The sequence below is a fragment of the Onychostoma macrolepis genome, chromosome 23, assembly GCF_012432095.1.
Source record: "Onychostoma macrolepis isolate SWU-2019 chromosome 23, ASM1243209v1, whole genome shotgun sequence".
NCBI lineage: Eukaryota > Metazoa > Chordata > Actinopteri > Cypriniformes > Cyprinidae > Onychostoma > Onychostoma macrolepis.
In genome coordinates, this window is record NC_081177.1 from 1333402 (window position 1) to 1355181 (window position 21780).

Sequence of the window (21780 nt, forward strand, 5' to 3'; positions counted from 1 at the left end):
GCGTCGCCCTGGAAACAGAGGAGGAACACCTGCACACAATCAGCACGGGCTGGCCGGTTACAGCTGAGCCTAATCAAGAAGCAGCTACAAAGGCCGCCGAGTCACACACGCTGGTGAGACATGTCTCCTGAAGACTCCTTGCTAACATACCTCTTCCTTGCATTCCAGAGAGCAGTGTGTGACCGGCCAGCCACAACGCACGAGCACAGCACGGACACCCAGCACTCGAACACTTGGATTGACGGCAGAAGCGGGTCTCGGAGCACAGTTTCACCACACCAGGACACATTGGCACGCCACCCTTTCACAATAAACGCACCCTTCGGGGCATTTATTGAGCCATTCTTGTTGTGTGATTCTTCAGCCCGTTACACAAGAAAGAAAACTCACTGAGACTAAAATCTCTTTTGCAGCAGTGTCCTGGCCAAGATAGATGGCCCAAGTACTTTTGTGTAATACACAATAAAATATTACGCAAAAAACTCGCTAAAGATACAGCCATTAGAAACATTTGCAGATCACCAAGTCTTTCTCCATATTTAATTAGAAAAGGCCTTATTTTCATATTTAAACCTAACCATATGGTTATGTCTGTTAGTTAATATTTTTACCTTATTCACTAGAACTTGCTTTAACTATATTTTGGGGACAAATTTGTATCCAGAAGTGAGTTAAATCTGACAAAACCTCGATTTGGAGATGTCCTCATTTGTAAAAACAGTATAAAATAAAGTTTTAATTAATTAAAATGCAGGAAGTTGTGTGTTAGGGTTAGAGTGTAGGTTAGTGGTAGGTTATAATATTTATAACTAGCTCTATATAAAAACAATAGAAGTCAATGCAATGTAAATGGCAAGTGTGTGTGTGTGTGTCAGTCATCATCAGTTTATGGTTGTGTATCTTTTAAACAACAGTGAGATGAAATAGTGAAAAATAAATATTTTATTGAGGTTTTCCTGTTTCTCAGATGTTTGTACTTCAGCTCCACATTCATTGAGCAGCTCTGGACTGGTTTGTCTGTATCCTCTTTTTTTAATTTCTGATATTATTCCTGTACTCCTTTCCTCTGTTTATCTCCAGCTTTGTGTGACATTTGAATTTTTTCCATTTTAATTTACATATTGTTATGTATTTTTTTATGCAGCTGATAGTCATGAATGTGCCAGTGTTCCTCAGGGATGAATAATCAGATAAGGGACAGAATTTGAATGTGTGCCGTTGTTATTCAAGGATAAAAACAAACAAACAATCCAACCAGAAAACCAGGAGCACTTTTCGGGTAAAAGTCTTTATTTTTTTTAATGATTGATTCTGGTTAAAAATCTGATTGGAAACAGGGCTATTAAAATTAAAACCATAAAAAAAAAAAATTAATTATTTTTAGTCAGTTGCAAGCATCGGAAATAAAATAAATGTTAACTAAAATAACTGTAACGGGGCTGACGAGACGTGAGACGTGCGGATCCATGTGCAACCTTTTATTTAAAGTGCATATCGTAGGTTAAAAAATTTGTATGCCTATAACCTTGTATGAAAATATCATATGAACCGTTATTGCAGGGTTTGAAAATGTTTTACAAGGCGTGAGGGCACAAATTTAGAAGAAAAAGTGACGGTTTCCTTGACAGTTCTCAAAAAGCGCTTTTTTTTCAACATCGCGTCATATTACGTCACGAGAGGGAGTCCTGTGCCACGCGCTGCTGGTATTCATTGTAGTTATTTTTTTTCGGTTTATCATCGTCATGGTAAATTATTGTGTTTGTCGAGGTTGCACAAACTCCAACCTGTCAGGACATCGAGTCCACAGGTTTCCTGACAAGAAATAGGACGGTATCTTCCAAGCCTCGGTGCGTTTGTGCAGCTGAAGAGACTAATGCATCTGCTTCAAACAACACGGTGGTGTGTAATTTAGCGATCACTATATACCAGAAGATTATCATCCCGGCGATACGATGCAGTTCAGCATGGGATATCGAAGCAAGACGCGAGTGAGACTCAGAGCTGGTGCGGTTTCTTCGGTGCACACGGCAGCTTCGTCGGGTCCCGGTCCGCCTGTGTTCGGCCGCCGGCGGGAGACATGATGCTCACGGATCCGTCAGAGATGCTTCACGCAGGGGCGCAATGAAGAGTTTTAAAGGGGGTATCCAAGACAGAAATGTGGGCCCCCTTCTTCCTGATGTGTGTGTGTGTGCGTGCTTGTGTGTGTTTGACGTTTAATAAGAAATTGAAAGACACCGAATAAGAAAATGAAATAGTTTATTACTTAACATTTATATTATTTCAAATAACATTGAAGTATTTTATTTCAAGTAACGAAATGTTTTTAAGGTTTTAATTTTAGTTTCAGTTTTAGCTAACTTTAATACATAACCGTGCTTGCAGTTTTAACTAGTCTTCTATACAACCCTTATTATTTACTTCATTGTTTTTTAATCATCATTACAAAAATAATTTTTAACAGTTAAAATTATTTGTAACAGGTTTCCTTTCTACTCTTAGTACGATATTACAATCTAACAATAAAGAAATGTAAAAACCCATAAAAGCGGCTATAAACACCGCAAACTTAACTGAATAGCGGGACAGAAGTTTTAACTCTGCAGTCTTATACATTAAAAAAGAACTGGTAGCCAGCAAAATTAAGAGTTTCTCCTCCTAAACGTTTCAGATATAAAGGTAACACACAATTAAATTTGAACACGTCTTGTTTTCATGCTTGCCCATTTTTCTAACATTTCATCAAAGGGTGTGGATCGTGCAACTGCGTGCTCTATTGATATGAGTGCCAGATGCACTAATCGGTCTTGGTCCATTGTAGATCGCAGATAATTTTTTATAAGTTTTAGTTTACTGAATGACCTCTCTGCAGAGGCCACTGTGACAGGCATGGTAAGGAACACTCTTAATGCAACAACCAAATTGGGGAATAATGAATCAAGGTTTCTCTGAAGAATGAAGTTAAGTTTTTCAATTGCACTACAGACTTCTTGAATTAAGTCGTTCGACACATCCCGCGACGTTGCTGCATAGCACCTTGCGGATTCTTCTAAATCCTCCTTTGACATTTCACTCATTTGCAAAATGAAATGAAATTTCTCTGAAATCTGCCCCAGATTTTCAAATCTTGTGTTGAGTTCACTGCTTATGGTGTCAACGATTACATAAAACACCGTTTGTTTGAAATGAAGTTGGGCGTCCTGGTGCCCTGGTTGTCCAGCGATCACTTCATCGTGAAATGTTTTGCGCTTTCTGTTGCGCTTCTGTGTAAACTTTGTAGAGGCATCACATTCATTCGCTAAAAGACGTGCATCTGTCACAGCCTTTTCAAACCCATCCTCTCTGTACTGGGAAAATAACTTTTTCAGGTTGTCAATCAACAAAACAGCTGTATCCAGCGAAATGTCGGCAGAATGCATGGCTGTGCTGGCGCGTGTGATTTCGGTCAGCATGTCATTCCAAATAACAAGACAAGTCACAAATTCCATAGTCTGTATTTCATTAGACAGTGCATGTGCCTCTGAAGAAATTTTCCCATCTTTAGACTCGCGTTCAAGATTTTCCAAAGCGTTGAGTACGCCACCGAGCTGATACCTCAGAGCTTTGACCGAGTCCAGTTTCGCCTCCCATCTCGTATCGCTGAGGGGTTTTAATGTTATGTCCACAAACTGTTTCAGGATGTCCCAGCGTTTCACTGAAGATGCAAACATAGTGTACAGTCTTTGAACAGTTCCGAAAAAATTCAAACATGCTCTGTTTGATGAGGCAGCATCGCACAATAGCAAATTAAGGCTGTGACTGGCACACGGCATAAACAATGCATCTGGATTCTTTTCCAGAATTAAAGCTTGTACACCTCTGTGAATTCCTCTCATATTTGATCCGTTATCATAACTTTGACCGCGACAATTCAGTAGGTCAATCCCAAGGTTTTCCAGTGTGGTAGTTAAAGTCTCCGCAAGTCCTTGACCTGTTGTGTCAGTAACTGCGCTGAATCCCACAAACGATTCCTCTATCTTAGCTACTTTGTTCTTATCAATGTCAACATGTCAAATTATGACTGAAGCTTGCTCTTGCTTGGATATGTCGGGCGTGCAGTCAAATTCAACAGCATAATATTTCGCATCTCTCACTTGTTTGCTGATTTTATCTAACACATAATCTGCAATGCATTTTAAGAATTCATTTTGTGTACACCAACTTAAATATGAAGTACACTTTTTTTCTGTCGCTATTTTTTGAATGTGCTGAGCCATGACAGTGTCATAACGGGCTAAAAGCTCGATTAATCCAAGAAAGTTTCCATTTCTTGGATTTCCAATCAGGGCATTTTTACCTCGTAAAGGTAAGTTCCTCTCTGCAAGGAACAAAATGCAGTCCAGCACCCTGGTCAGCACTTGCTTCCATCTCGTCCTTTCTTCTTCCATCGCAGCTTGTAGTTGATTGTCAATGCATTTACCCAGTCTTGATCTAGTTTCAAGTTCTTTCCATGCTAGGTAAGCGTCGGTGTGGTTGGGTCCTGTTTCGTGTTGCTTTAATCTACTTGATAGACATCGCCAGTTACCGTATCCTTTCACGAAACGGCTGTTGTGTGTTTTTTCTCCCCGAAAACTTTGCCGCTGACTTGAATGCTGTCCTTTCGTAGGCCTACTGTTTCGTCTCTGCAGATTGTTGCTTGTTTATTGCTAATCTGCTCTCCCGTTTCGCTGCTAGTGTCCGCACTGAGGCAACAATTAGAAATTTCAGTTTGTCCCTGTCTGTCATCATCTCCAACATTTTGTTTATTCTGATTTGTAAGAACCCAGTTCGTAAGAGAAACTTTCATTCTTTTAACATCTTCATCTCTCTAGTTTTTTTACGTTTTTGCTTTTGTGCTCCTGACAGGTGTTTCTTTTCATCTATCGTGTTATTTTTTGTTGCGGTTAACGTCAAGCGCTGTATTTTGAAGTGACGAGAGCGTAGCGTGCTTACGTTCACTTCTCACTTTCTATAATTTTAATTTTTAATTTCATTTTACTGCAATATTATTAGTTAACGTGTTCTTGTATGTATAAAATATATTTATAATTATTAAAAAAAATATACCGACCAAAGTTGTGATTTTGGGGCCCCCTAGCGTCTTGGGCCCATATGCCCAGCATACTCTGCATCCCCCATAACGGCGCCCCTGGTTTCATGAAAATGTCAACTGTGCACCGTAAGACTTGATTTTTAACATTTGCTAACTACCAAATCAGTGAATATAATTATTTAAATAATGAGACACAACGAGATGTATAAGTTGTTGTAAAGCACCGCAGCTAGCTTGTAAGCGTTAGCGATATCGTTATATTTTTAAAAACTGTGTAAAAACGTTACCATGAGAAGACATAGCTGGTAAATTAACCTCAGTTTGCTAATATTATAACCATCAAGTCTAGTGACAGCTTAGTAACATTGTTTGCACAGCTAATTGTTAATTTTTTGTCATGTGGTGTGTTTATAAGGCTTTGGAAGATGAGAGTGTGAAGATCTGAAGCAGGCGAAGGCCAGCTGTTATTAACACACCTACTGGACTGCATCTTCCACTCCTGACGGAGATGCAGATGTGATGGAGGAGCTGTTATTAACACACCTACTGGACTGCAGCTTCACTCCTGACGGAGATGCAGATGTGATGGAGGCCAGCTGTTATTAACACCTCTGCTGGACTGCAGCTTCACTCCTGACGGAGATGCAGATGTGATGGAGGCCAGCTGTTATTAACACACCTACTGGACTGCAGCTTCACTCCTGACGGAGATGCAGATGTGATGGAGGCCAGCTGTTATCAACACACCTACTGGACTGCAGCTTCACTCCTGACGGAGATGCAGATGTGATGGAGGCCAGCTGTTATTAACACCTCTACTGGACTGCAGCTTCACTCCTGACGGAGATGCAGATGTGATGGAGGCCAGCTGTTATTAACACCTCTGCTGGACTGCAGCTTCCACTCCTGACGGAGATGCAGATGTGATGGAGGCCAGCTGTTATTAACACCTCTACTGGACTGCAGCTTCCACTCCTGACGGAGATGCAGATGTGATGGAGGAGCTGTTATTAACACACCTACTGGACTGCAGCTTCACTCCTGACGGAGATGCAGATGTGATGGAGGCCAGCTGTTATTAACACCTCTGCTGGACTGCAGCTTCCACTCCTGACGGAGATGCAGATGTGATGGAGGCCAGCTGTTATTAACACCTCTGCTGGACTGCAGCTTCCACTCCTGATGGAGATGCAGATGTGATGGAGGCCAGCTGTTATTAACACCTCTACTGGACTGCAGCTTCCACTCCTGACGGAGATGCAGATGTGATGGAGGCCAGCTGTTATTAACACCTCTACTGGACTGCAGCTTCCACTCCTGACGGAGATGCAGATGTGATGGAGGCCAGCTGTTATTAACACCTCTACTGGACTGCAGCTTCCACTCGTGACGGAGATGCAGATGTGATGAAGTCCAGCTGTTATTAACACCTCTACTGGACTGCAGCTTCACTCCTGACGGAGATGCAGATGTGATGGAGGCCGAGTGGAGAAGCATGGTCATCAGTGAATGTGATCTAAACTTGTGTGTTTGCTGCTCCCGTCTGAGAGAGGAATACTGCAGGTCACCACAGGCTCCACGAGAACGCAGCACTGTCTGTCTTCCACGACACCTGCTCCTCTTTCCAGATCCCTCCAGAGGATCAACAAGATCAGGCTGCTGGCGTCTATCTAGCACAGCATTCACCATTTAACACACGCAAACAACACATTAGTGTGATACCCAGACTGAAAGATTGCTAAATGTTTTTAAATGGGTCCGATGGTATATTTTTATTTCAGTAGTATATGTTTGGTGCACATATATATGTATGTTAATTAACAGCTGCAATGTTTTGTTTTTAGTTGGGTATTAACAGTGCTATGAAATAACATTTATGATTTAGTGCTGTACAGAGGTGGATACCCAAAAACTGTACTCAAGTAAAAGTAAAAGTAATAGTCTGAATAGTTACTTGAGTAAGAGTAAAAAAGTAACGGATAAAAATATGTTACTTTGGAACATATACTGAATATAGTATATTTTTATTTAGATATATAGATAAAATGTTATATATATACACACACACACATACTGTATATACATATATACACACACACACACACACACACAGCCGTTCAAAATACTTTTAATGTTTTTTTAACTGGTCTGCCAACTGGTTTGATTAAGCCTTCGAACAGAATTGACTCAAAAGAATGAATCATTCACGAATGGGCATCGCTCAGTGCCCAGAAAAAAAGTAGACGGCGCGCTTGGAATAAATCGAAGGATTTTTAACTTGTATTGCATTAAGAAGTAACGAGAGGAGCATCGCCCACAGTGACGAAGTAAAAGTACCGTTTTTCACAAAAAATTTACTTGAGTAAGAGTAAAAGTACCCATTTTTAAATATACTCTAAAAGTATTAGTTACCCAAAAAATTTACTCAAGTAAATGTAACTCGTTACTACCCACCTCTGGTGCTGTATAAATAAAACTGAATTGAATTAACCATGAATGCAGATCTGCTTGATATACAGTATATCTAACGTAAACTTCATAAACAAGTTTATACAGTAAGACAATTTGTGATTTTTTTTTTTTATTGATGGTCAATAAAATGGGGCCATTCAAAACCTTTATAAAGTCCTCCTTCCTCTGTAAACTGTCTTCTAATGTCTGACACAACACATGCAGTTAAGGGCTGCTCAGGACACCACAGGCCCAGCGGACAACTTGTCTGCATGCTGTCAATACTGATTGTCTTATACCAATGGCATCAAAAAGTGTGACTTACAGGTAGTTGTGACCTACTTAAATATAGGCAACTTGTAATTGAAGAAGACAAAATTATTCAAATGGTTTTCAAAACTTTAACATACTGTGTATTTATACATACAAGTATTTAGCTCAGAGTAATAAATTATCTCTGCCCTAAACACACTCACGTCTGCTGGCCCGGAGAGGTCTATACTCCTGTCTGAAGTGCATATGGCGATCTGTAGCACATGGGTTCAGACAGCAAGCCTCAAAGCCTGGGTGCAGACTCAGACACTGCACATCAAGTGTGGGGGTCACATTCTCCACTAAAGCCCAGTATGTATCTAACTCCCTGCAGCACTGACTTTCCTCAGCTGTGACCATGGCCTTGCACACAAACACTTAATGAAACAAAAACGTGTTAACCTGGAATTCTCCACGGTCTCCTCTGACCGTTGTTCTGTCTAATCCTGACCTGTCCCTGCTGTCTTGGCTGCATAACAGGCTCATAATTTTATCTGTGGTCCGTCATACGAGTGTAAATAAACATTCTAACCTGGAATATGCCCTTTAAAGGCATGGTCATAAATACAGGCAGGGTCGAAACAATGGCAAACAGGTATGGCAGGGACAAGACAAAGAGTAATCCTAGGACAAGCGTGGGTCGACAATCGGCGAACAGTATCCAATGGGGCAAGGCAGAGAGATAATCCAGGTACACGAGCTAGAATCCAAGAGAGGTGCAAACAGTGTCCAAATGGCAAGGCAAGGGTTAATCCAGGGAACACGGGCTAGAAACAAACATGGGAAAACAGGCAAGGCAAGACTACGTCAATAAACTGGGCTCCATAGAGTAGCAATCGCTGGGAGAGTGATAATCGCTATACAATACTCAGCAGTGAGGGAAAGAAAATCCAGGGTTTATATAAGGCATGTAATCTGTGTGTGCGTAGGATCAGGTGTGCATGTGATTAGTGCAACCAGCCATGTGTGCGCAATCAATGAATGATGGGAAATGCAGTCCAGTGTGAAGTATGGCATGAGAGTCAATGTGGTGAGCGAGTGACCTCTGGTGGTGAATGAACGGAAGTGCAGGGACAGGATTCGTGACAATAACATTATATATATAGATTGTTTGTATATGAAGAGTTCATTTGCAAAAACCGATAACTCCATTTTTATTTACATTTTTTTCAGAAATCACGGGTTTTTCCTCACCATTGTAACGAGCTGCTTTTGCAAGGTTCCGTGAAAACATTTCAGCTTTTATTTTCCTTTTTCGCCCTGAAGAAGATATCACAGGTTCATCAAGTTCGTCGAAATGATCCATCCTCGATCAGTTTTAGTCAGCTTTGAGAAACTCCTCTCAGCTAGCATGTCTTTTCAAAGTGAAAGCAAAGACTATAGAATACCCAAGATATGTCACTCCTATAGTTTTGAATGGGGGAAAATGCAACGCTCAATATGGCCACTCAATCGCAGGAAGCCCCGCCTTCTGAATTAAAGTGCCAATCACTAATCGGTAAAGTCAACGTATCACTGCAGCTGCCGTTAGAAGTCCCAGTTGCTATTGAAACAGTCAGCATTTTGAGACGTGCACTTAGAACTGCGCATGCGCACTGGCTGATCTAGCCTGAAAAATAAGCTTTTTATAACGCTATTTAAACAAAAGAAACAACATTTATGATATAGTTGTCGTCAGATTTCTTTGGTGATTTCAAATATGAAATTTAATTGTAAGCTTAGTGAACACTTTTGGAGAATTTGATGTTTCCCCATTCAAAGAGATAGGAGCTGCACTTGGATACCCGAGAGGCATTTCAAAGATGGCCGCCGAGTGACATGACTTGTCTTAAAGAGACTTTGGTGAAAGTAACCTTGTCACCTGACCTGAATACAGCGCTCTGATTCGCTAAAATTGATTTATTGGCTTCTGTTCACAAACAACAAGGGCGCTTGTCGGCTTCTGCAGTAAAACGTGAACTCGCGACGCCTTGGAAGTGAACAATACCGGCTTTTTTTACAAAACGTGTTTAGGGTTCAAATTGCGCTATATGTGGAGAATAATGCAAGGCATTTTTTTTTTTTTAAGTGCCGTTTATCGGTTTTTGCAAATGAACTCTTCATATATATATATATATATATATATACATACATACATACATACATACATATATATATATATATATATATATATATATATATATACAGGTATACAGGTGCTGGTCATATAATTAGAATATCATCAAAAAGTTGATTTATTTCACTAATTCCATGTTCCATGTTTATTTCTTTTAATTTTGATGATTAGAGCTTACAGCTCATGAAAGTCAAAAATCAGTATCTCAAAATATTAGAAAATTACTTAAGACCAAGACAAAGAAAGGATTTTTAGAAATCTTGGCCAACTGAAAAGTATGAAAATGAAAAGTATGAGCATGTACAGCACTCAATACTTAGTTGGGGCTCCTTTTGCCTGAATTACTGCAGCAATGCGGCGTGGCATGGAGTCGATCAGTCTGTGGCACTGCTCAGGTGTTATGAGAGCCCAGGTTGCTCTGATAGTGGCCTTCAGCTCTTCTGCATTATTGGGTCTGGTGTCTCTCATCTTCCTCTTGACAACCATCTTCCCTGGTTCAGGTCAGGCGAGTTTGCTGGCCAATCAAGCACAGTAACACTATGGTCATTGAACCAGCTTTTGGTACCTTTGGTAGTGTGAGCAGGTGCCAAGTCCTGCTGGAAAATGAAATCAGCATCTCCATAAAGCTTGTCAACAGAAGGAAGCATGAAGTGCTCTAAAATTCCCTGGTAGATGGCTGCGTTGACTGTGGACTTCAGAAAACACAGTGGACCAACACCAGCAGATGACATGGCAGCCCAAATCATCACTGACTGTGGAAACTTCACACTGGACTTCAAGCAACATGGATTCTGTGCCTCTCCACTCTTCCTTCAGACTCTGGGACCTTGATTTCCAAATTAAATGTAAAATTTACTTTCATCTGAAAAGAGGACTTTGGACCACTGAGCAACAGTCCAGTTCTTTTTCTCCACAGCCCAGTTAAGATGCTTCTGACATTGTCTCTGGTTCAGAAGTGGCTTGGTAGCCCTTTTCTTGAAGATGTCTGAGCGTGGTGACTCTTGATGCACTGACTCCAGCTTCAGTTCTCTCCTTGTGAAGCTCTCCCAAGTGTTTGAATCGTCTTTGCTTGACTGTATTCTCAAGCTTGCGGTCATCCCTGTTGCTTGTGCACCTTTTCCTACCCAAATTCTTCCTTCCAGTCAACTTTGCATTTAATATGCTTTGATACAGCACTCTGTAAACAGCCACACCTTTCAGTAATGACCTTCTGTGACTTACCCTCTTTGTGGAGGGCGTCAGTGTTCCTCTTCTGGATCATTGCCAAGTCAGCAGTCTTCTCCATTATTGTGGTTTTAAAGAACAAGAGATACCCAGAATTTATACTGTAGGGATGGTCATTTATTGAAACTCAAATGTAAATATTCTAATATTTTGAGATACTGATTTTTGACTTTCATGAGCTGTAAGCTCTAATCATCAAAATTAAAAGAAATAAACATTTGAAATATATCAGTCTGTGTGTAATGAATGAATATAATATACAAGTTTAACTTTTTGAATGGAATTAGTGAAATAAATCAACTTTTTGATGATATTCTAATTATATGACCAGCACCTGTATATATATATATATATATATATAGTGAGGAAAATAAGTATTTGAACACCCTGCTATTTTGCAAGTTCTCCCACTTAGAAATCATGGAGGGTCTGAAATTGTCATCGTGGGTGCATGTCCACTGTGAGAGACATAATCTAAAAAAAATCCAGAAATCACAATGTATGATTTTTAACTATTTATTTGTATGATACAGCTGCAAATAAGTATTTGAACACCTGAGAAAATCAATGTTAATATTTGGTACAGTAGCCTTTGTTTGCAATTACAGAGGTCAAACGTTTCCTGTAGTTTTTCAGCAGGTTTGCACACACTGCAGGAGGGATTTTGGCCCACTCCTCCACACAGATCTTCTCTAGATCAGTCAGGTTTCTGGCCTGTCGCTGAGAAACATGGAGTTTGAGCTCCCTCCAAAGATTCTCTATTGGGTTTAGGTCTGGAGACTGGCTAGGCCACGCCAGAACCTTGATATGCTTCTTACAGAGCCACTCCTTGGTTATCCTGGCTGTGTGCTTCGGGTCATTGTCATGTTGGAAGACCCAGCCAACTGAGGGAAGGAGGTTGTTCCCCAAAATCTCGCAATACATGGCCCCGGTCATCCTCTCCTTAATACAGTGCAGTCGCCCTGTCCCATGTGCAGAAAAACACCCCCAAAGCATGATGCTACCACCCCCATTCTTCACAGTAGGGATGGTGTTCTTGGGATGGTACTCATCATTCTTCTTCCTCCAAACACGTTTAGTGGAATTATGACCAAAAAGTTCTATTTTGGTCTCATCTGACCACATAACTTTCTCCCATGACTCCTCTGGATCATCCAAATGGTCATTGGCAAACTTAAGTCGGGCCTGGACATGTGCTGGTTTAAGCAGGGGAACCTTCCGTGCCATGCATGATTTCAAACCATGACGTCTTAGTGTATTACCAACAGTAACCTTGGAAACGGTGGTCCCAGCTCTTTTCAGGTCATTGACCAGCTCCTCCCGTGTAGTTCTGGGCTGATTTCTCACCTTTCTTAGGATCATTGAGACCCCACGAGGTGAGATCTTGCATGGAGCCCCAGTCCGAGGGAGATTGACAGTCATGTTTAGCTTCTTCCATTTTCTAATGATTGCTCCAACAGTGGACCTTTTTTCACCAAGCTGCTTGGCAATTTCCCCGTAGCCCTTTCCAGCCTTGTGGAGGTGTACAATTTTGTCTCTAGTGTAGTGGACAGCTCTTTGGTCTTGGCCATGTTAGTAGTTGGATTCTTACTGATTGTATGGGGTGGACAGGTGTCTTTATGCAGCTAACGACCTCAAACAGGTCCATCTAATTTAGGATAATAAATGGAGTGGAGGTGGACATTTTAAAGGCAGACTAACAGGTCTTTGAGGGTCGGAATTCTAGCTGATAGACAGGTGTTCAAATACTTATTTGCAGCTGTATCATACAAATAAATAGTTAAAAAATCATACATTGTGATTTCTGGATTTTTTTTTTTAGATTATGTCTCTCACAGTGGACATGCACCTACGATGACAATTTCAGACCCCTCCATGATTTCTAAGTGGGAGAACTTGCAAAATAGCAGGGTGTTCAAATACTTATTTTCCTCACTGTATATATAGTAATTAGACAATATTTTGCTGAGTGTGTTTGCACAGCAGTGATAGAAATTACTGGAACCATGTCCTGTGGTCTGATGAGTCTAAGGTAAACTTGTTTGGCTCAGATGGTGTCCAGCATGTGTGGTGATGCCCCGGTGAGGAGTACCAAGAAAATGTATCTTGCCTACAGTCAAGCATGGTCTGGTGCTGCATGAATGCTGCTGGTACTGAGGAGCTGAGGTTCATTGAGGGAAACATGGATTCCAACATGTACTGTGACATTCTGAAGCAGAATATGATGCCCTCCCTTCAGAAACTGGGCCGAACGGCAGTTTTCCATCATGATAACGACCCCAAACACACCGCCAAGATGACAACTGCCTTGCTGATGAAGCTGAAGGTGAAGGTGATGGAGTGGCCAAGTATGTCTCCAGACCTGAACCCTATGGAGCACATGTGGGGCATTCACCATGTGTCTAACATCCAACAGCTCCGTGATGTCATTATAGAGTGGAAGAGGATCCCAGCAACAACCTGCGCAGCTCTGGTGAACTCCAAGCCCAGGAGGATTAAGGCAGTCCTAGATAACAATGATGCCTCTACAAAATATTGACACTTTGGACACAGTTTTAACATGTTCACTTAGGGTGTACTCATTTTTGTTGCCAGTTATTTAGACAATGATGGCTATATGCTGAGTTATATTTAGAGGACAGTACATTTGCACTGCTATACAAGCTGCACATTGACTATTCTATTAATTTGCATATTTGTTCATTTTTATGCAGCTGATAGTCATGAATGTCCCAGTGTCCCTCGGGGAAGAATAATCAGATACAGTTAACAGTTAAAATATGTTAACTGAAATAAAATAAAATTAAATTAAACATTATTATTTTAGCTAGTTGCCAAGGCAACATTTCTGTTTACATCTTGTACTAAAATAAATAAATAAATAAATAAAAATAAAATAAATTTATGGTAGCAGAAATATTTCAGCTCCAAACAAATTTCATGTTTCGGCTGTATTTCTTTAAAATACATGCCACTTGTTTTGATATATATTGTATGTATAATTCAAAAACAGTGTTTCTAGTGGTTTTTTTTTTGTTGTTTTTGTTGTTTTTTGTGTGTGTTTCTAAGTTTTGTTGTTGTTGTTGCATCACTGTATATATCTGTAGATCCTGTAATTTGCTGCAATATTGAAGTATCAATAAACTCTTATTTATTTATCAAATTTTAACCTTTACCACTTCATTTAAATGCTTCTGCTGATGATCCATTTTACGTTTACATGTATTAATTGTAGATGATTTTATACAAAGAAACATTACACACACTTTGCCAAAAATATTCATAGTCTACAATTCCAAGTGAGAGGAATAAAAAATACACAGTAATGAAGGAAATTAATGAGACACAGGTGAACAACATAATCAGTAACTATGGTGACAAATGAGAACATACTAAGAAACCATGGCAACCAAGGAAACCGAAAGAAAACACAGGAATCAATGAGATGCAAACTAATAGTCTATGAAAACAAACCTGAAACCAAAACTGAACGTGACACATGTGACCCTGGACCACAAAACCATTCATAAGTAGCACGGGTAGCAATATTTATAGCAATAGCCAACAATACATTGAATAGGTCAAAATGATCTATTTTTTTTATGTCAAAAATCATTAGAATATTAAGTAAAGATCATGTTCCATGAAGATATTTTGTAAATGTCCTACTGTAAATATATCAAAACTTAATTTTTGATTAGTAATACGTATTGCTAAGAACTTCATTTGGACAACTTTAAAGGCGATTTTCTCAATATTTTGATTTTTTTGCACCCTCAGATTCCAGATTTACAAATAATTGTATCTCGGCAAAATATTGCCCTATTTTAACAATTATTATTATTTTTTTAAATTGACCCTTATGACTGGTTTTGTGGTCCAGGGTCATATATATAAGAGCATCTTAAATATTTTACATCACAGTCCCATTTAGGAAGGTTTAAGGTTATTTGAAAGGTTAAAATACTGAAGGTATTTATTTATTTTTTTTCAGGTTGCATTGAAAACTGCATTATTTGCAGTCATTTTAGATGGAGTTGACAGAAAATTACAGTTATACAAAAGTAAAATGTAAGTGCTACAGTAAGTACTAAATATGTGCTAAACAAACAAACAACAACAAAAAAAAAACCACAGAAATAAAGCAAACTCAAAGAAAACACAGTAAATGTTTGTATCCGTCACCTTAAACAATTAAAAACATAGAAGTTCAAACAGACATGAAAAGACATAAATGGAGATCATTTGAGTCCAATAACAGAAAACTTCCTGATTGTAACATTGAAATATAAATTTTCTGTGAAGTTGCTTTGAAACAGTATGTATTGTGAAAAGCACTTTACGAATAAATTGGAATTGAATTGAATTTAATCATTTGAGTCCAAACGGCTTGATTAAATCTGTTATTTGACTCACACACAGGGTAATTACTTAAACAGTTTTAGTCTATTGCTGGTTACAAATTACATGACAAAACTTTCATTTAGAAACAATCTATTAGATTTCACATTTTAAGTCATGTATTCTGAGTGCTTTTTTATTACTTTATAATTAAATGAATAATTTACTGGCATTGTGTGAATATGTAATCCATAATAAAGTAATAGTCCTCTAATTATTTTAAAATGGAGTGTAATCCAATTACAAGTACTGAATATTTGTAATCTGGATTACATGTAATCAGTTACTCTCCAGCACTCACTTGATGCAGATGAAGTTGTTTTCTTCAGTTTCATGGCAGCTGATCCAGTGATTATCGTGGGTCTGAATGGCTCCAGATCTGACCGTCGTATCGCAGTCGTCCAGTTCTTTGTCGTAATTAGAAGCCCACTGATCGTAGCACATGGTGTGACCGCTGACCCAGAACCAGAGTTCCAGTATGCGGGAGTGACGCAGACCCAGCCACACATGAGCAGAGGAGGCGTTTGCTTTCATGAACAAGATCTTCACCCATCGCTGCATCTGCTCTGAATCCACCGACACCAGGTCCATGTCCCTTTCTCTGCAGTATCTCAGAGCTTCAGGCCACGTCTTATTCTCTCGGATCAGAACCAGTTTATCTGGAAACAAACAGATCAACAAGAAAATCAAGATATAACACATGGAGCCTTTAAACACAGGAACTGTGGCTATTTTAGTACTGAGATACTATACTTTCTATCAGTATTTTGAACAGATTTTTTATTTTTACATATTAAAACATTTAGAAATTTTTATTAGTTGTAGGTTTTATTTTTTTATTTTTTTTTAAATAATTGTATACAGTAAATGATAATTCTGTTATCGTTTACTCACCATCACGTCGTTCCAAACCCATAAGACTTTGGTTCATCTCTGAAACGCGAATTAAGATTTTTTTAAATGAAAGGTGAGAGTTTTGAAAGTCCAGGTAAACTGGGATGCACAATATTATCGGACTGATATTGGAATCGGCCGATAATGGCTTAAAATATAAATATCGGCATCGGCCCGATATGAAAAATTATGCTCATATGTCTTGCTGATAAGAGGATTAACTCACATGTGCTCAGCGTGTGCTAGCGATTAGATCACGTCAGCAGTGTGGTCATTCTGAACTTTTGCCTGAATGATGATAAGATTCACTGTTTTGGATCGGCAGCCTTCTCCGGGTCCTAATGCCCATCTGGTAAGGTGTTTTATTTACATAGGGGGTGCTGTAAAAGAGTTTGTAAAACTATTTTGCCTTAGACCATCTACAAATGTTAAATCTTAAAATCATGTTAAGGTTACCACTGCATCCTTCTGAGAGAGAGAAAAAAAAAAGAATTCAACAAATTGATATATAGTTGATTTATAATTATTTTCAAAGCTTTCGATGTACTGTCATTATAAAATAACTTCATTATTGTTTGTTTAATTCTAACAAATACGTTTTTGTTAAAAACTAACCAAAATTAAAAATAATTTGTTTACAATTTGCGCACAGGAGAGACTTTTCCAAGCAAAAGGAAATATTTTGGTATCGGCATCGGCTATCAGCCAAAATGAGTTGAAAAATATCGGCATATTGGATATCAGCAAAAATCCAATATCATGCATTCCTACCTAGAAGATCAGTAAAGGTCATAAAGGCATCATAATATCAATCCATATGAATCATGCAATCTAAGCCAGATTTAATTTAAGCTTCTATTTACATCTAAACAATGACTGACACACAAACATAGAGTTCAGTACATAGAGTGTGTGGGTCACGCGAGAATAAACCTCATTGGTTCTTGTGCACAACATGACGCGTGAGTTTCTGTGTTTACCATATGAGTTTGTAAATTAAATCTGTTGTTGATACACTTAAAAAAAAAAATATATATATATATATATATATATATATATATATATATGTTGGAGTACATTTTACAAGAGAGAACCATTTTATTGCTGTAAATATTACATTTACAGTAATTCAATGTTTTACTTATTGTTTCTTATTTGTGAAAATTATTTGCAATTTGGGAGTGAAATTTTATTCTACACATTTTTTATTTTTTTTCCCCCAGTATTTAAAGTGACCATTTCTCTTCATATTGATTCAGTTTTTGACACCTTTATGACCTTTTCAGGTCTTCTATGTTTTGTTTGCCTGGACTTTAAATGGAGGGACATCAATAGATGTGCAGATGCTGTCTCTGTCAGCTTTGATATTGAGTTCATCTTGTTTCCAGTGTGTGAATGTGGCGGAGCTGTTATCTGACCAAACCCAGAGTCTGTGCAGACCGATCCAGACTTGATTACCTATTAGCATCTTCTCAATCTGATCATTCTCTCCCTCATTCCTCACACTGGCCAGATCTGTGTGTTTTTCTCTGCAGTATTTTTGAGTGTCCAATTCTTTTTGTTCTGTTCACGGACAAATCATGTACTGGCTTTAAAATAGAAAGACATTTTGTCTGATATTGATTAAGATAAATAAATACTGGAGAAAAATACTGGAGGAAAAAAAAAAATAAAAATAAAAAATAAAGACAAATCCACAAACACAATTGTGGTTCATTGTTCAAAACTGTTTTATTTTTGGACATGAAATATTCAATATTGTTTTTAATCACACTTCTGTGTGTTGTGATCACTTACAGCTGAACTCACCATTATAGCAGATGAAATACATTGTGTAATGACAGTCTGCATCATGCCAATGTCCTTTCTGTGCTTTTGCACAATTCTGTCCACTCCCACAATCCATGTAAACACAGTCTCCATCGCCTTCTGGCTGTTGTTTTGCTGTCGTTTTATCCCATTTCTCATACTGTAAATCTCGTCTTCTGTAGAAGGTAGGGTCACTCAGAGTCCAAATCCATCTGTCTGTGCTCCTCAGCCCAATCCAGACACGGTCAGAGCTACTGTTTAAGAGCTGTTTTATGTCATTCTGTTCTTGTATGTTATTGATAGTGACCAGATCTGTGTGTTTCTCTCTGCAGTAACTCTGAGCTTCAGTCCAGCTCTTGTTCTGATTCACAAAGTGATACTGACGCGGAGATGAACTGACCACGACTGAGGAGAGACACATTCACACAGATCTCAGACTCATTATATCCACACTGTATTTCAAGAGCTCAGAGTTTCAGTATGTGTTTGATAAAGTGCTCTGAATGATGGTTTTGTACGTTCAGTGTTTCCACAGGATTTGGTGACACTGTGGACCATTAGTGCATTTTAAAGTTAAACTCATGAATGTGGTGCATTTCCAGAGCAAAATCAAGAGCTGCAACCCCTTTTCAGTGACCAAATTAAATTCTTGCATCGACTTGAACTTAAAAGTCGACTCAAATCTCTTTCAGTTGTGATAGAAATGCTATCACATCACATTCAGAAGGCAAATGCATTATATTTCAATATAATAATAATGAAAATAAATAATACTTTTACTCATAAAGCTATTTTTTTTTTAAAAATAATAATGTTTTTATACAAACAATTTTTACTCAGAAATTGCTAGTAAATTGTGCAAATAATTACAAAGAATCAGCAAGTGTTACATTGAATTAAATGTGAAATGTAAAGTACAAAGACTGAAATAGTATTTTCTTGTAAAACTTACTGCAATATTGTATTTTACATCTTTTAAAAATATATTTTTTATTACCTCAGAGACTGAAATATATTACTATTACTACAACTGTAGTTTATAATAAAACACATTTATTAGGGGTGTACAACTACTGAACCAAAACAGTTCACGAGGCGAATTCCAAATGGTAGTGATCGTCCCTGTGCCCAGTGGTGTAGTGGAGGGTATACGCAGGTATACGGTGTACCCACTTCTTTATCAGTCGGCATTCCGTACACCCGCTTCTAAATCCCCTCAGTGTCCTGCACGAGCCAAATCATGACAGTCCAACATATGAATAACTAATCCAAACGCATGTGAATAAATGCAAATATTCTCTAAAAACATCCAGTTAAAGACAGTGTTGCGGTCAGGAACGAGACGTAAACACTCTCATGCAGTGTATGCTTCATTAACTTAAACGCATGATTGCGACATTATATGGTTTGTGTGTGTTTTTCAAGTCATCGCCAGGTAATAAAAAAGCATCCGATTCTGAATAATGCAGTGCTAATTGATAGTAGGCAAGACTAGTTTTACATGTCACTGTTTATGACACAGGTCGTTCGTCCTTTGTCGGGCCGTTAAAAAAAAAATGGGGGGCATAAATTAAGAGTATACCCACTTCTCCAGGCACCACTACACCACTGCCTATGCCCTACTACCTTCTCATGTTCCCTTCGCTAACGGACTTCTGGAAGGGCCCTTTGTGAAGGGATTCAGTTGCTCACTTTCGTTTGGAATGTCCCTACAAATGGCGTCTCTTCAAGGGCGCAAAAAAAGCCGTTTGGAATGGTAATTTCCTCATCATCTTCAGCTGGGATGTTCCCATGACAACGCAGAAGCAGCGGTGTGCGTCAGCAGATGTCGCTGTTTTAATGGCATAGCATAAATGTCTTTTTAGTGTTGTTAGCATAACTGTTGCAAGTGAACATGCATTTTATATTTTAAAACGTGTTTTTTTTTTTTTTTTTTTATATAATATGCAAAAACTAGTATGTATAAAACTTTTTCAAATATAAATGTATATTTTTTTTTTATGCCAGTGTCCGTCAGCGAATCTGCACACTGTGCTGCGTTGTCGCGGGAACATCCCAGCTGAAGATGTTGAGGAAATCATTGCTGCGTCCCAATGTGCATACTTATACTACGCCCTTAAAGTATGTACTCTTTTGGTGAAGAAAAAAACAAAGTACACACTTTTGCAGCAGAAGAGTAGGCAAGCTTTGGGACATACTATCACGTCACACAACTGCGTCTTTAACAGACCGCTCTGTTGCATCTGTTACACGCACCCTGTCCAGTCAAATCAAGTCACTATTATTTGGATACCGCTTTTAACAATGCAAATTGTCAAAGCAGCTTTACATCAGCTTCATATAAAGCTGGGTGGCTTTATATCAGCTTTACAGTATTTAGACGGGGAAATAGTTTGCCGAAATAGTGTCATTCTCCTCTGGCCAGACAAAATCAGCAGTTTAAATGTGACTGTAAACTGGCCTGTCAATCATCTGGTCACTGTTAACATCCTCCACATTTCATTTCATTTAACTTCCTACTGTATTAGAGAGAAAAGAAGTAGCTTGTTGAGTCGCCAGTCGCGGTCTTTCATGCGGAGAACTCTGCTCATATTTTCTGCATAATGATGCATTTAAAAGTTAACGACCAAATGGATGTTTATAAAAGTTCACATTGCTGTTGCAGAGAACACGGATAACAATAAATAAATATTTTTTGCCAGGTTAAATGTTGATTATTAGTAACTCAAAACCCTTTTTGTAAACCTCTCTACCTAACGGTCAATCGCTCGAATCCGCTACGTTTGTAGTTCTAACGCATTTTATTCGTGTTTGTAGTTCTGGACCGAATCCTTTGCCAAGGTGCAATGGATTGTGGGCAATTTTAGCCATTAGAGAGTGCACGGATTCACACTTCAAAAATCGACCTGAAATAGTAGATCATCCGGGGACTTTTGGCATAGCCTACTCTTTTCAATATACTATGCTTTGGGACAGACTTATTATAATCTCACATAATATTTAGGATGGATAGTATGAACATTGGGACGCAGGGTATGTCTCTCCCTGTGCCAAGAGCATTCCAGACGTGCCCTGTTCACTCCAAAGTCCCCACTCCAAGGGGATAGGGACGATCACTTCCATTTGGAATTTGCCCCGTGAACCGTTTCGGATTTTGTTTTTGTTTACATAAAATATGTGTGTGTACTGGATATATTTATTATGTATATACACATACATTCACATACAACATATATTTTGGAAATATTTACGTCCTTATACATTTATATATTTATATTCTTATATTTTATATTATATATAAATATATTTAATATAAACATAACATATTTTTCTTAAATATATACATGCATGTGTTTGTAATTGTATATACATAAATATACACAGCACACACACATATATTATGTACACAAAAACTTTATTTTGGATGCGATTAATCATTTGACAGCACTTACATATATACTTTCAATACTTATGTCTTAGTATCTTCACTTGTGGTTAATGGATA

General features: G+C 38.5%; 1 protein-coding gene across 1 annotated transcript in view; it reads right to left on the reverse strand.

The window, feature by feature from the left end:
* Positions 1-21780, reverse strand: part of LOC131532229 (uncharacterized) — a 136736-nt gene that overhangs the window by 91099 nt on the left and 23857 nt on the right. The gene's annotated exons all lie outside the window — the stretch shown is intronic.